The following is a 14,877-nucleotide window of genomic DNA, read 5'->3' as shown; positions in this document are numbered from 1 at the left end:
AACAAGAAATTCGTGAACTGAAATGTACTATTAGAGAACAACGAGAGTGCATTGTAATCTTAATTTGTTTTAGCATTGTAATTGCTTGTGGCATATGGCTCATTGTGTAACCACTGTTTGAGGCAATGAGAAATGAATGTAAAAACAAATTTAACATGTCTCGTGCTCATGGTTTTGACATAACAAATGCAAGTGTTCACGATATTATGACTAAGTGATACAAAAGCATTGCTGCTTTGAAACTACATGTCTCATGCTCATGGTTTTGACATAACAAATGCAAGTGTTCACGACATTATGACTAAGTGATACAAAAGCATTGCTGCTTTGAAACTACATTGGCAAGCTACATCATCTTATTCTTTGAATTCACCAGCTCTGTTGTTTTTTTTCTGGGACGAGCTGCTTTGGCCTGATGCTGATCCACGGCCAAGTGAAGTCGAATGGACTTTTGCAGAGGCATGTCCACATTTTACATTGATTGTTGCCTTTGCAAATGAGCCAGCAGTCCCAGCATTGGTTTCAATGACAACAGAAGCACTCCCTCCAACAGATGCCTTCGCCGATGCTTGAGCACTTGACTTCGCAGATACTTGAGCAGTCTCTCCAAAAGATATCAGTCTTCTCTTATGGCCAGACTGTAAATAGCAAAGCCAATTTAGGCAAATATACAATTTACTTAGGCTGTAGCATGGACGTGTCAAAATTATTACTAACCTGTATAAATGATGAACCCTCAGGCATGGACAGTCTTCTCTTACTTGATGATGCCGCTATGGATTTTCCTTTAGTTTGCTTCGACTGTGCAGGTTCAATTTGCAATGGGCTTGAGTGACTTGCATTAGTGGCGGGAGGATTATATGACCCAGCTTGTTCTTGCTGTTGTAAGATGAGTAAGGACCAAGTTAGTAAAATGAGTAAGGAATGAATATAGTGCAGCAAGGGAAAATAGTAAATTCAGTAAACACCATTTTCATAGAGCATGTCCTCGAGTTGTGACCATAGATTCCACAGCGACGACATCTAATTTTAGTGCCAACTTTTGATGAATTGGTTCCAGATTTCACTAGCTCTGAAGGGTCTTTTCTCCTTTTTTTTCTTTGGTCGGCCTGGCATCTTTTTTACTCTAGGAGGCAATGGTTTGGGATTTGGAGGCACAGGCCAAGCCGACTCATGTTCCACTGGCTGCAGTACATGTTGGTATGTCTTCTTGTATGTCTTAAGTGAGAAGCACTCATGTATGTAATTGTTAGGCTCTTGTGCCATTTTGAATAGGGCAGCACAAGCATGTTGGCATGGAATCCCAGAGACTTGCCAGTACCTACATGAGCATGTCTTGCTTCTCAGGTCTACTGTGAACCTATTTTTTTGTCTCTCACTTCAAATCTAGCCTCACCATTCCACAAGACATGACAAAACTGTGTCCTATGCCTAATCTTGTTGAATTTCCTGATAATGTTAGGACACACTGCCATTGTCCACCTCTCACTATTACTCCTATTTTGTTGGATTCTTCTAGTCACCTGGATCCTGATGTCCTCCAATATAGTAATAATAGGCTTGAACCTTGATTCTATAATCCAACTATTGAATGATTCACTCATGTTGTTGTCAACTGATTCACAATTGGATCCAAGTCTGAACCAAGCTCGAGACCAATGAATAGGATTTGTTTTCTCCAAATCCTGCCATCCCCGAGGAGTTTTTGCAGCAAGCTTACTCTTGTAATGCTTAAACAACTGCTCATTAGGTGCCTTTGCAATCTTCCAAAAGCTCTTTTGGTACTCTTGCAGCCTATGTTTCTTTCTCCAGTTGGCATAGATGTGGCGTGCACACATCCTATGCTCAGCAAATGGAAACAATGTAGATACTATGCTTAGCTGTCCCTGCATAAAATGGACACAAATGATTTAAACATTTTGTTTTAATGATTAAAACAACCCCTGCATAAAATTGACATAGATAGATAGAAATTTACCTTCTGTTGGTCTATTATAAACACCCAGCCTGCTGCTCCAACAGGTATGTTGATGTCTTTTTGAAGATGCCCAAGAAACCAATTCCATGAGTCTTTATTCTCATATTCCACGACAACCCATGCAATTGGGTAAATCTGATTATTTGCATCCCTGCCAATAGTTGATAACAACTCACCTTTCAATGGTCCCTTAAGGAAACAACCATCAAGCCCAATTATCCTCCTGCATCCTTCTAAGAATCCTCTTCTACATGCATCAAAACATACATAAAACCTCTAAAACACATGGTCTTCTTCCTCTGGGTCTAGGGCAACATGCACACTAGTTCTAGGATTACTACGCTGCAACTCCAGAGCATAGTCAAACAACTTGGAGTACTCACCAGTCTGAGTATCCATTATTTTCTTCATTACACGTGCCTTTGCTCTCTTAATCATTGTGATTGACACATCCACTCCCATGTCCTCTTGTACTGTCTCCTTCATTGCTCTAGCCTTCCAAGATGGATTAGCCTTGATAGTACTCTCATACATCTCACATATCCTACTTGTAGATAACCTTTTATTTTTAAACTGAGGACAACAAGCATGGTTGGGATTATAAGTTACAATCTGAAACCAATCAGATCTTGAGTTATGGGAAGCATATAGAAGCCAAGGACAACCTTTCCACCTACAAACAGCCCTAATCCTTTTCTTCTCATTCTTCAGATATCTAATATTTATCTTCATCTTCAGCGCATACCTCTCTATAGCATCCTTCAATTGATCCTTTCCTCTAAAGCACATGTCAACTGCAAACTGTGGAGTATCAGTAGAACTGTCAAATATTGGGAACCTGCACTTCCTTCTTGTAAAGGCACCATCACTGTCCTCATCATATGATGCATCACCATCTAAATCAAAGTATTCAACACCATCTCCACCTTCACTATCCTCATCATATGATGCATCACCATCCTCATCATATGATGCATCACCATCTAACATAAAGTCTTTATAGTTGGCTCTTATCTCCCTAACTTCATCATCTTCATCAGTTGTGAAACCTATAGCATCACAGCCACTCTCTAATTCTGAATCTTCTTCTTCTTCTTCTACATTCAGACCATCCTGACCATGAGTTGGAACTTCCAACAACAGCATGTTATCACCCTGAACAAATTTGTCCCTATTTTGGACAGTTTGATCCTCAGCAACAGGTTCTACATGATCCAATGGCATGATATTTTCATCTCAAAATAGGACAAATACATCCTCATCTGCATACTGTGTTCCAGATTCTTCATTCCCACCCTATCAATTGAGTCAATGTATATATCTATAGCTCTAGCAGTTCCCAACTCATTAATCATGTCCAAACATGACTTGTCATCTACAAGTAACCTCATTCCACTATTCAATTCAGCACCATATGGCAACCAATGCATTCTAACAGATCTAGGAAAAGTTGTGTGATCCAACAGGTGTCCTTCAAGTTCTGGGATAGATATCTTGTCCTTCTCTATGTGAGACACTCCACAATCCCCATTGCAATACAACATCTTTAACCCATCAAGAACAAAGTCCCCATTAAAATGAAATCAAACTTCCAATACCTCAAATTCAGACACTGTTTTGCAGCCCTACAGATCAACTATATGGTCAAATTCAAACATTCTACAAGGAAATCAAATCCAATCGCAAAATTAGTGAAGTGCCACTTCATCTCACCTGTTGCAGCAATTCCACTCCTCTTCCTGCCTCGTGGCTGTAGATGAGTCGGAGTCCGCCTGCCCAAGGTCGATGGGCATGCGTCCACCAAGAGAAGGGGTGCGCCTCCACCAAGAGAAGGGGTGCGCCTCCACCAAGAAAAGGGTGCACCGACTGCTGTCCTCCCGAAGCCAAAACCCTAACCTACCTGTGCAGCCGCCATGGAGAAAAGAGAGACAGGGCGAGGCCAAGAGGAAGGAAAAGAGACAGACTAGAAAACGCCATGACCGTCCACTCCAGGTAAAGGAATTAGAGAGGGACAGGTTAGACATTTTTCCATGTGCAGCTGTCCATGTGTCCAGCAATCATGCAGAATGGACGAGATTGAGTTGTAAATCAGAAGATTAAGGACTAAAGTGGACGTTTTGATAGTTCAGGGGCCAATTTGAGCCTTACGCGAAAGTTCAGGGGGCCAAATGGCTATTTTGCCTTTTTACTTTGGTTATTAATGGCTGGCAACTTTGGTCGTTATTGTTGGCAACTTTAGCCGTTATGGTGACAAATTTAGCTTATGTTCTGGGGAATATACAGTACTGTAGAGTTGATGGTGCCATTGAAGTTTTGAATGGATTACTTAATTACTAATAAATAAAAGATTTTACTAATGGCTGTTTTAATTGGTTGATTCGGTTGACTCTTCTGTGTACATGTTTTGGGACGGTAAAAAAACTTACGGTTGCGGTAATGTCATTAGAAGGTACAAATTGTGGCATAGTTGTGGTAATGTCATTAGAAGCTAGTAAAATTTTTGGCCCTGCCTTAGAGCCAAAGTCCTTTATCTTTTATAAGCACTATATATATAATCATATCAAAGGTCTAAATGGAGCGGGGTGGAGTGGCTTTTGGGGCAGGCAAGATTAGTTCAAGCCAGTTATCGTTTGGATTATAAGGTCACTAGAAAGGCAGGCAAGCTTCACCATGCCCTTATAAGCTATGTAGTGATGTGTCTCATAAGTTAGAGGCCAGTGGCTTTGCATGTTGCTGTGTCTTTAGTTCAATTATCTCAGCTCTAGATGCGTCTGCAATATTATCATATGAGAATTTGAACAAACCTCTTAAAGAGATAGTAAATCATACAAATAGATTTTTTTAGAATTACATGGTACAACGTTGTCGGCGTGAAATGTGGCCGACAAGTAAATATTTGTAGTTTTGCCGTGCGCTGTGATCGGATGTGGTCTAGCACGCGATGACACATGATTTATACTGGTTCAGGCAATGTGCCCTACATCCAGTTTCAGTCGGTCGATGATTTTATTCCTGAGCCGAGGTGTTCGAAGTTTGCATTGGGGTTACAAACGAGTAAGGAATGAGAAAGGAGGTGTTAGAGGTCTAGTCGGACTCTGATCCGAGTGAAAGAGAGTGACGGATGCTCAAACGTGCGCTAAGTATTGGAGCATATGCTCTGTGTGTCTAAGCTTATCCGTTGTTGAGAGCGTGTAGACTGTGTCCTTTTAGGAGAGAGCGCATCCCCTTCTATAGATAAAGGGAATGTCCTTACAAGTCAAAGACGGAAAGGGAGAGTGTGTACGGGTGCTATCTAGTCTTGTAGCCCACACCGTCGGGTACGGCATGCCATCGCTCGCCATACTATTTATGCCGCCATCGCCCACCTTACTGTTCATGACATGCTGTACCTAACAGGTTGCACATTGTTCACTTGGGATGGCAAACGATGGCGCCCATAATACTATTTGTGCTCTGACGCGTCTGGCAGGCTGACATGGCCTGATGGCACTGTCCTACAGGTCTGCAGGGCATGGTAGGGTATGGTCCTCGGTATTGCGGTTGACTTGAGCGCCTTACCTTATCTGCTCTGCCTGCTCCCCGGGCCCACACCGAGTAGGCGTCCTGGTCGGTCGTTCCTAGTCGGCCCCGACCGTGTCAGTCGGGAAAGAGAGGCGAGCAAAGGTCCAGCGTATTCTCGGTCGAAAGAACGGGGTCGGAGTCGGACTGCGGTCCCACATGGCTAGGCCTTCCGATCGGGGCTCCAACCAGGTCTCCTGGCCGGAGATGCCGATCGAGGACCAGATCATGGTCTTGGCCTATCATTGTGTATCTGGATCGGCCCAGACACGCGTTGTCGCTGTGCCGCTTGCTGGGCCAAGTATTGCAGGGAAGCAGGTCCATTGGGGACCCTGGGTTTATGAACCCGATAGGAGCCCCCGAGCCCCTTTTGGGGCTTCTGTGAAGCCGTGAAGGGGCTATTGAGTTGCTACTTTTGAGGGTGCACGGGAGTACGATGCTAGAAGATCTCTCATAAGGAGAGGGCATCGTATGTTTCAAACGGGCCCCTGTCCTAGATTCTAGATTAGAGGACGGAGAGAGGGAGGAGAGCATTGTAGCGGGAGAACAAGGATCTTGGCTCCCTTGTTCCGCTTCATGCTCCAAGGTGCGGAGCCGTCCTGGGGCTGTTCACACATGCTTTGTGTGTTATTGTAAAAGCCTGGGGCTTGTGTTTTTAGCTTAATGAAAGCTTGTATTTGCTTTGTAATTCCTATGCCCATTGCGCCATGGAGGCGGGCTGTTTATTGGAACTTCGGTGTTTCCCCACTTGGTTTGTTGTACCACGTAGGGTAACCAAGTAGGATTTAAGTGCCCAGCCTCCACGAGGAGGACTGGCGAAGGCCGCAGAGGTGCGCCAGGGGGATATTGGCACCTAACCCCTGATGAGGGGACTGACGAAGGCCGTGGAGGTGCGCCGAGTAGACATAGGCATCCAGCCCCTAAAGGGGGGAACTCGTTGGTAGTCTGTCTTCTGCTGGGTGTGTACAAACGTACCCGGTGGGTGTAGCCGCCGAGCCTACGACCGACTGGTGAGTTGGTCGAAGGCTGAGCACCTTAGTACTCCTATGTTCCTACCGATCATGGTGTTCACCCATGTTCTTCCCGCCCGCAACCTACGCGGTCGGTTGGATTCCCGAGTCAGGGTCGGGCGGCCCAAGCCCCTAAGCCCCATTGGTCTCAGTAGGGGTCGGTCAAGTTTCATGCGTCACCCCGTCCACGATTTCCACAACCGGAGGGGTTGAGCTAACATCTCTTGCCTCGATGGCTCGAATGACGCGCTCGGTGAGCTCACTAACGGGCATGTCCGAGTGGAATCCGGGTCCGTCATTTATAACGGGGTCAGCATAGCCCTCATGTGGCATTCCACTGCTCCTTAACCCACCTCCTGGTAGATGCTCGAGCCATTCCAGAGACCGACTCGAGTGGCCCACTGGCCTCCCCTCGATGGAGATTCTGTGGGCATGTGTAAACCCCGGTGTTACGAGCTTATTTAGCACCGCGATTTAGGCCTAAAAAAATTCGAAACGAGTTTCTCGGGTTTTAATTTAAAACGTACTTGAGGCAATAAGCAAATCTTATGTGACTTAGTTTCGCGGACTCAAATAAACGCTCACGTTAAATTACTCTGTGAGTAAAGATATTTGGGAATGTCGAACGACGATGCTAGCGAACGATTTGTTCTGTTAGATTAAGCATAAAAAGCCACTCTTATAAATAAAATAAAATTCATTAATAAATAGAATGATATATATATGCTCATGGGTTTATTTTGATAAGCACGAACTGATGAAAGTGAGAGAGAGCGCAGCAGCCTCATTTATTTTCCTAACGTACAGCGTGCGTGTTGCAAGACAATTATTCACCATCTTGTCCATGCCACTGTTGTCCTACACCCGACGTATCTGTAGTGCCTGCAACTGTGCCGCTCAGTCATGTTGCAGCAAGATAAGTTTACAGCACAAGCAGCCGAGTGAAACTGCTGCAACAGACCTTTTCCCCCTCGCCGCTGTTCCCTTTTATTTTCCTCGGTCTCTGCCTCTGTCTACGATTGTCTCTGGCTGTTTCTCCTTACTGTTGCCTGCCCCTGCTGCTATCGATCAGTCATATCTCTTGACAAGAAGATGTCAGACTGAATGCGCCATGTGTTACTGATGGATGCACCAAGAGCTTTCCTAGAAGCAGCAAATGCAGTACCAGGGTGATCAAAACTGCAGTCTTTTGCATGTGCAGACTCCTTAGCAGTTAGACTATCTCCAACGAGAAAGACCCATTCCAAAGACCCATTCCGGAATTTGGGTGACGCACAGTGAATGAGTGTGATACCCAAATTCCTCCGTTTCCAACGGCGAAGGCAAATATCTTCGGTCCTCTCTCCCACGCGGACGCAGGCATGACGACGGCGATGACGTGGGGCGATGGCGCGCTCTCCTTCTTCCCCGAGCCCAGCGGAGCTCGCACACGCGTTCGGCCCCCCTCCCTCTCCTTCTCCTTCTTTGCGCTCGCGGTTCGGCGGAGCTCGCGTCTGGCGGAGGTCGCGCCCGGCCGAGCTCACGCCTGCGCCGGCGGATCTCGCGCCCGCGGCTCGGCGGATCTCGCCCCCGTGGCTCGACGGAACTCGCCCCCACGGCCCGGCCGAGCTCGCGCCCGGATCCGGCCCCCCTCCCTGTCCTTCTTCCCCGAGCCCGGCGGAGCTCGCGCCCGCGTCCGGCCCCCCTCCCTCTCCTTCTCCTTCTTCGCGCCCGCGGTTCGGTGGAGCTCGCGTCCGGCGGAGGTCGCGCCCGGCCGAGCTCGCGCCCACGCCGGCGGATCTCGCGCCCGCGACTCGGCGGAGCTCGCCCCCGCGGCCCGGTGGAACTCGCCCTCGCGGCCCGGCCGAGCTCACGCCCGGATCCGGCCCCCTCCCTCTCCTTCTTCTTCCCCGAGCCCGGCGGAGCTCGCGCCCGCGTCTGGCCCCCCTCCCTCTCCTTCTCCTTCTTTGCACCCGCGGCTCGGCGGATCTCGCGCCCGGCGGAGCTCGTGCGTCGTCTTGCCCCGACGGCCGCGCCCTGCCCCGACGGCTCCCACCATTTGCGTCGTCTCTCTTCGAAACGCATATTTGCCTTACCAATCGCAGATGACCCAGAATGGGTAGCTGGTTTCGGTCCTCCGTTGGAGGAGTGTTTTGGTACCCAAAAACACTATGCTGAACGCATTTTTGCGTTTAGGTCGTTCGTTGGAGACAGTCTTAGGCCACAGTAGAATGAATCCTACGAAATGGCAAGCCCAAGCCCGCGCTTGCTCTGTCCTGCCTCTGTCTGCTCTGTCTGCCCTATCTTGTCTCAGTCCGTCCTCTGTGCTGCGCCATGCACTCTCTTCTCTCTCCTTTCGCTGTACTGCACAGGGACGCCCCGGCAGCCCACGCCTGCCCTCGTGCGTCTGTCTGCTGCTCTCGTGTGCCTTAAGCCAAGGACCGAGCTCCATCTCCCTCGCCCTTCTCTGCTTGCCCCACGCCGAGCCCTGCGAAGCTCTCGTCCGTTGCCCCGCGCCGTTTCCTTCCGGGACGGCCACAGCACTGATGTCCTTTCCGTGCGCCCGCGACCGCCCGTTCTTGCTATCGAGTCAGCCACCGCACCTCCGTCGCGCCAACCCACTGTTGCCGACCCTTCCCACGCCGCGTGAGCATAGGCGCCCCACTGCCGCAGCCCCATGCCGCATCCACGAACCATGCCCGAGCCATCGTGGCTGCGCGCTGTCCGGTGCTGGACCCTCCTCGCGCAAGCACACGCATGCCGCGGCACGCCATGGTTGCGACCCGCGCGCAGCTCTGCTCCCCGAATCTCTCGGTCGCGCCGTCCTCTCCGGCCGAGCTTCTGAGCGGCCGAGCACGCGCCGTCCCGGCCCACGCCTTCTTCCTCGAGTGCGTGCGGCACCGCTGCGGATCACCGTGCCTGGAGGGCCATGCCACCGTGTGCTGAGGCTGCTGTCGCTATGTCCCTCACCCGCCATCATCTGTCATCTCCGCGTGAGCGCGCGCGAGCCCACGGCCGTTCCGAACCGCCACATCCTCCGTGCCGCGTGCCCGAGCCTCCTGCACCATCGCACCGCGTGTCGTCCAGCCACCCTCGCCTGGCCGGCGTTACCACGGTCGGCGTGCCCGCCACCTTGGCTCTCGCGGGCAGGCTGCCTGGGGTCCGCTCGAGCCTTGCCGCGGCCTGGCGTGGTCGCGCAGGCTCCCCGGGCAGCTCGTCGGTGGGTGGTTCACCGTCGTCGTGTCTTCCCCGACCCCAATGCGCCATTGCCGCCACCGCCGGTCGATGCCCTGTGCCATGCACTGCTTTGTGGAGGTAGAAGAGGGTAAGAATCCATGACGGAAATTTATGTAGGGTCCTTGCTGCAAATACGTGACTTGTTTGAATAGTGCTCGTGGACCTCAGCGCGATTAGGGTATGTGTAAGGGGCCATTTCGCAAAATTTCTGTCGCCATGTCTGCTGGGCCGTCCGCGTGTGCCCGTCCGCCGGGCCGGTTCGCTGGGCCGCGCGCAGCTGTTCGCCGCCTGGGCCGTTCGCGCCCGCGTGGGCTGGCTGCTTGCAGCCTGGGCCGTTCGCGCCGCATGGGCTGGCTGCTCACTTGCCCGGGCGGCATGGCCGCTGGCTCTGTTCGTTTCTAAAAGCCTTTGTTAATTTAGTTGGAAATAAACTTATAAAATTCATAGTGAATCCTAGAAAAATCGTAAAAATGTCAAACTAGTTTTGTTAGTCTCCTAAAATCGTGATCTACCTGCTAGTATGATTTGTTCACATAGTGGATAATATTCTTAGGAAGCTATATAATTAATTAGAGATAATTAATATTATGAAAAGGTAAACTTGTAGGAATTGGTATGGTAAATTGGTAATATTATTGAATCTGAAAATTGTATAGTAGACTCCTAGCAGTATTAGTTACCCGCCGTAATTTTTGTAGATCCGGAATAACTAGTTGCTAATTAGATAATGATGTCTTATTTTGAATAGTGATAGAATAAAATATAGAAACACCGTCGGTTTATATAACTAAAATAGTTGTTGGGAAATAACGTCTTATTCGACAACATGGATATGTAGACCAGCGTTAGAACTAGCCCGTTAACTCGAGAGGCGTACGTCGTATTTTATGAGTCACGATTGCAGTTGATAAATTACATCTTTGCATGGCATTACATTGCATATCATAATAGGGACGTTGGTGGATCACGGAGTCATCGGGAGTTGCTGGAGGAATGGTGCTTTTGGAGATCATGTCGCCATGATGGAAAGCTAACTTCTGATTATATTTTTCCCAGGCAAGCCCCGGTGCATAACCCCTACTTTCTGCAGTTTAAATTATATTTGTGCATTAAGTTTTAAGGAGTTGAATGAAACCCACTTGCATATATATCTTTATCCTATGAGTCTTACTAGTATGACAGGATCGTGTAGATTGCTATGCTACAGGACCCCGGTAGAAGCCGAGTGATTGCCTATCACTCGCGAGAGATAGGAAATATATTATTGGATTACTACCACTTGGAAAAATATGAAAATGGTGGAAAGGAAAATAGTGACCGGGCAGGGATATGGTTTGGTATTGGAGTGTAAGGAGTTGTGTCACCGTGGACACGGGGCATAGCTTGGTTACACTGTTTTTCCCTGTCTGGTCGGTTAAGGACCGATCGTTGCATATGACTCTAGGCAGGTCACAGACTTATTATCCCAAGCACATACTTGTGTATGGGCGCTTGGAAGACTTGTTGCTCTCTTGTCGCGGATCCGGCTCTTTCTGGACCGACTGTTAGGGTTTATTTTGGTGGAGGAGGTCCTTGCACCGCGCTGAGTCCGAGGCTCAGGGGCGGGACCTGGACACCTGGGACAGGAGAGTGATAGGTTGGTCCTGCTTGTGCCAGGGGTACAAGCAGGGCGTGTGTTTTCGAGGTACCCAGCTGGGGGCATTGATTCGTGAATCGCCGGGCTATCCGGTACGGCTTGTCTACGGTTTAGCATCGTAGTAAGAACTGAAGATGAAAGATGGAAGATGGAAAAGGAAATCTGATTGCTTACCACCTGCTTGAAAGTAGCACATGTGCTTACATAGAATGGTTAGTTAATGAACCAATGCGGCTATTATTAAAAATCAAATATAAGGACGCACGCTTAGTAATGCTTTCTGCAAATACAACCCACAAACCAGATAGCCTTGCATATCCTTGGAGTCTTTTCTTTTCTCCTATCGGGTAAGTCTTGCTGAGTACAATTGAGTACTCAGGGTTTTATTCCCCCTGTTGCAGGTGACAGGTGGATGCTAGAGCTGACCTTTGTGTGTGGATTCCTCCTGGTGGGCTCAATGAGGATTTCCTTTACGCTGCGATCGTAGTTGTTATTTATAACTCTCACCAAATACTTTTATAAACGAAAGTTTCATAATCTGTTATCGTAGTCTATATATCAATACTTCACCCTGTCATTAATAGATATTCATTTCCGCTGTAACTCTGTTCACATGTTTCTATTCCGCTGTTTAATTAAAATATTTATAACTCTGATAACATGATTTCATTCCGCTGTTATATTAATAAATATTATACTCTGATGTTGTATTAAAAGTGAGGTAAGAAATGGTTACGAATGATGTAAGCCTTATTCTCTCATTTGTGATTCTGGTGGTAAAATGTGGATTTTCGGGTTCTCCCCTGGGGTGTGTCCGACGGAACCGAGCAATCTAGTGTTCTCCCCTGAGTGCTTAGTGTCTAATGGAAGACAAGCACTCCTATGAGGCATTAAATTAGGCGGTTCTGCCACAGATGGTATCAGAGCATAAATGAGGAAATAAGGCTTCGAAAACCTTTTCTAAACTAAAATTTGACAACAAATTCCTTTTAAAAAAATTAGGACGTTTGTATGCGAAGTTATACAAGTAGCCCTATTACTATGGTTATGTATTCAGGATAGATGGCACTTTGCTGACTTAGATAGGGTTAATCAAGTTTCTGTAGGTACACTGACTCGAGCATAGTTCGATAGTATCGACTAGTTACAGGGAGAGAACGATGTGCCAAAAACTCTGAGAACGGTTGCCCTATATGTTGGCAACAGTGAAAGGACGTATAGGACGTGCATTCATGCATATCCTGTTTGTGCATTGTCGTGTCGTATTACTTGCAGATACGCCCTTCATAGGAGTCGCGCGTGTCGTATTGTGCACGACGAACTTGTTTCTATTCTAGAGTAGGTCTGCACTATGGCTTCGTGTTTTGTGTTCGCCGTGGTTTGCGCCGGTCGCGACCCACGCCTCTTCGTACCCCTTTCTGCGCTCTTGTCAGACCCTTGCCCTGCAGTCATACTAGTCAGTAATGGCATCGCACGTCGCTCGCCTCGAACTCGTGGAATTTGGTCGATTCGCCGTAGTGATCTCGCACGGGAACCCTGGTGAACCGTGCTAGGACCACTGAATGCTCTGCCTTTATAAGTAGAGCCTGGCTTAGCTATTGGTACCACCACTCGGCGCACTTTAGCTCGCTTAGCTTTTCCTTTGAGCCAGCTTTTCGCTCAGCCTTCCTTGCAACTACCGCCAAAGATGGCAGGAGCCTGGGTTAGTACCTACTGCCTGAACATTGAGGGTTTTCCCAGAATCCTGCATACCACCCTACAAAAGCTCGGAGTCAATGATCACCCTGAGTATGAGGGCCGTGAGTATGAGGAGCATGGCACCGAGCGGTGTGAGGTTACTGTCTACATCGGGAAGAGTGAAGAGTTCCCCGACCTCACCGAAGCCTAGAGTGTGACCGCAACCGCGTTTCGCTTCATCGACACCTACCAGGTTGTGGCCCACAAAGCCTTGCGGTACCTCTGCCAGACCTATGAGGAGCCCATTGCTTGTACTCCCATGCGGTTCTTTCCTCCTTTGGACAAGAATCGGTGGGCATGGAGGGCCCGCATGGAGGCTTTGCAAGGACAAGATGTGCAAGAGGACAGTCCCACCATGGTGCACTTGACCACGTACCTGCTCGCTCTGGATGAGCAGTACGATCGTCAAGCCTTGGAGCTGAGGGCGTGCCTTCGGCATGCCGAGGAAGCCGAGATCTTCAACCGGATGCTCCAGGTGCAGCTCGCCGAAGCGCATGCCAGTGCTGCAGCTGCTGAGAGCCGGGAGACTGCCATGTCGGAAGCTCGGAAGGAGGCCGAAGACCGGCATGTTCATCAGCTACGGGTGGCCTATCTTGTCACCAGGGCCGAGCAGAGGACGCTGGCTGCTGAAAGGCAGGATGCTAGAGCTGACCTTTGTGTGTGGATTCCTCCTGGTGGGCTCAGCGAGGATTTCCTTTACGCTGCGATCGTAGTTGTTATTTATAACTCTCACCAAATACTTTTATAAACGAAAGTTTCATAATCTGTTATCGTAGTCTATATATCAATACTTCACCCTGTCATTAATAGATATTCATTTCCGCTGTAACTCTGTTCACATGTTTCTATTCCGCTGTTTAATTAAAATATTTATAACTCTGATAACATGATTTCATTCCGCTGTTATATTAATAAATATTATACTCTGATGTTGTATTAAAAGTGAGGTAAGAAATGGTTACGAATGATGTAAGCCTTATTCTCTCATTTGTGATTCTGGTGGTAAAAATATGGATTTTCGGGTTCTCCCCTGGGGTGTGTCCGACGGAACCGAGCAATCTAGTGTTCTCCCCTGAGTGCTTAGTGTCTAATGAAAGACAAGCACTCCTGTGAGGCATTAAATTAGGCGGTTCTGCCACAGCATGGCTCGAGGTCAGGATCGAATGAGAAGGTTGAGATGACCCTGTCCGCTTCTGAGCAGATTGGGAGAGGGCCGCTGGGGCTCATCTGCATTTTCTCCCCTGACTCTGTTTGATGCGAGGCTGCCTTGAGCCCTGAAAGGACTTAGGATGCCGCCTAGAGGGGGGTGAATAGGCGTTTCTAAAAATTAACACCTTTAAAAGCGGAAACGATTAGTAAAGTGAGTTTCCAAAAAGGGAAACTCCAAATAAAGAGTACCACCCCTCACAAGTTAGCCACAGAGTATATAAAAGATACTAAATGAATCTAGGAGCCAAACGCCTGCAACCAAAGAGTTAGAACACAATTCAATTTAGTTTGGCGCAGGGGTTGATACCGGACGTGTCCGGTAGGTATACCGGACGTGTCCGGTATTCACGACTTCAGTGGAACAGCCCCTAACTTGCTCCTTTTGATTTCTATCTTCAATCCAAACTGCAGGAAACTATTAGAGATAGTAAAATACACAGAGAACCTGTAGAATAGCTAAAGCAACACAAATATCAAATGAAATGCGAATTAAGACACGATATTTGTTTTACCGAAGTTCGGACTCGTTCGAG

General features: G+C 48.2%; 1 pseudogene; it reads right to left on the bottom strand.

Moving 5' to 3' along the window:
• Positions 1-346: 346 nt before the first annotated feature.
• LOC136543401 (uncharacterized) lies at positions 347-3,893 on the bottom strand (annotated as a pseudogene).
• Positions 3,894-14,877: the final 10,984 nt, after the last annotated feature.

The sequence above is a fragment of the Miscanthus floridulus genome, chromosome 3 (assembly GCF_019320115.1).
Source record: "Miscanthus floridulus cultivar M001 chromosome 3, ASM1932011v1, whole genome shotgun sequence".
NCBI lineage: Eukaryota > Viridiplantae > Streptophyta > Magnoliopsida > Poales > Poaceae > Miscanthus > Miscanthus floridulus.
The sequence above is the reverse complement of the archived record's forward strand: the minus strand, read 5'-3'. Positions and strand labels throughout refer to the sequence as shown.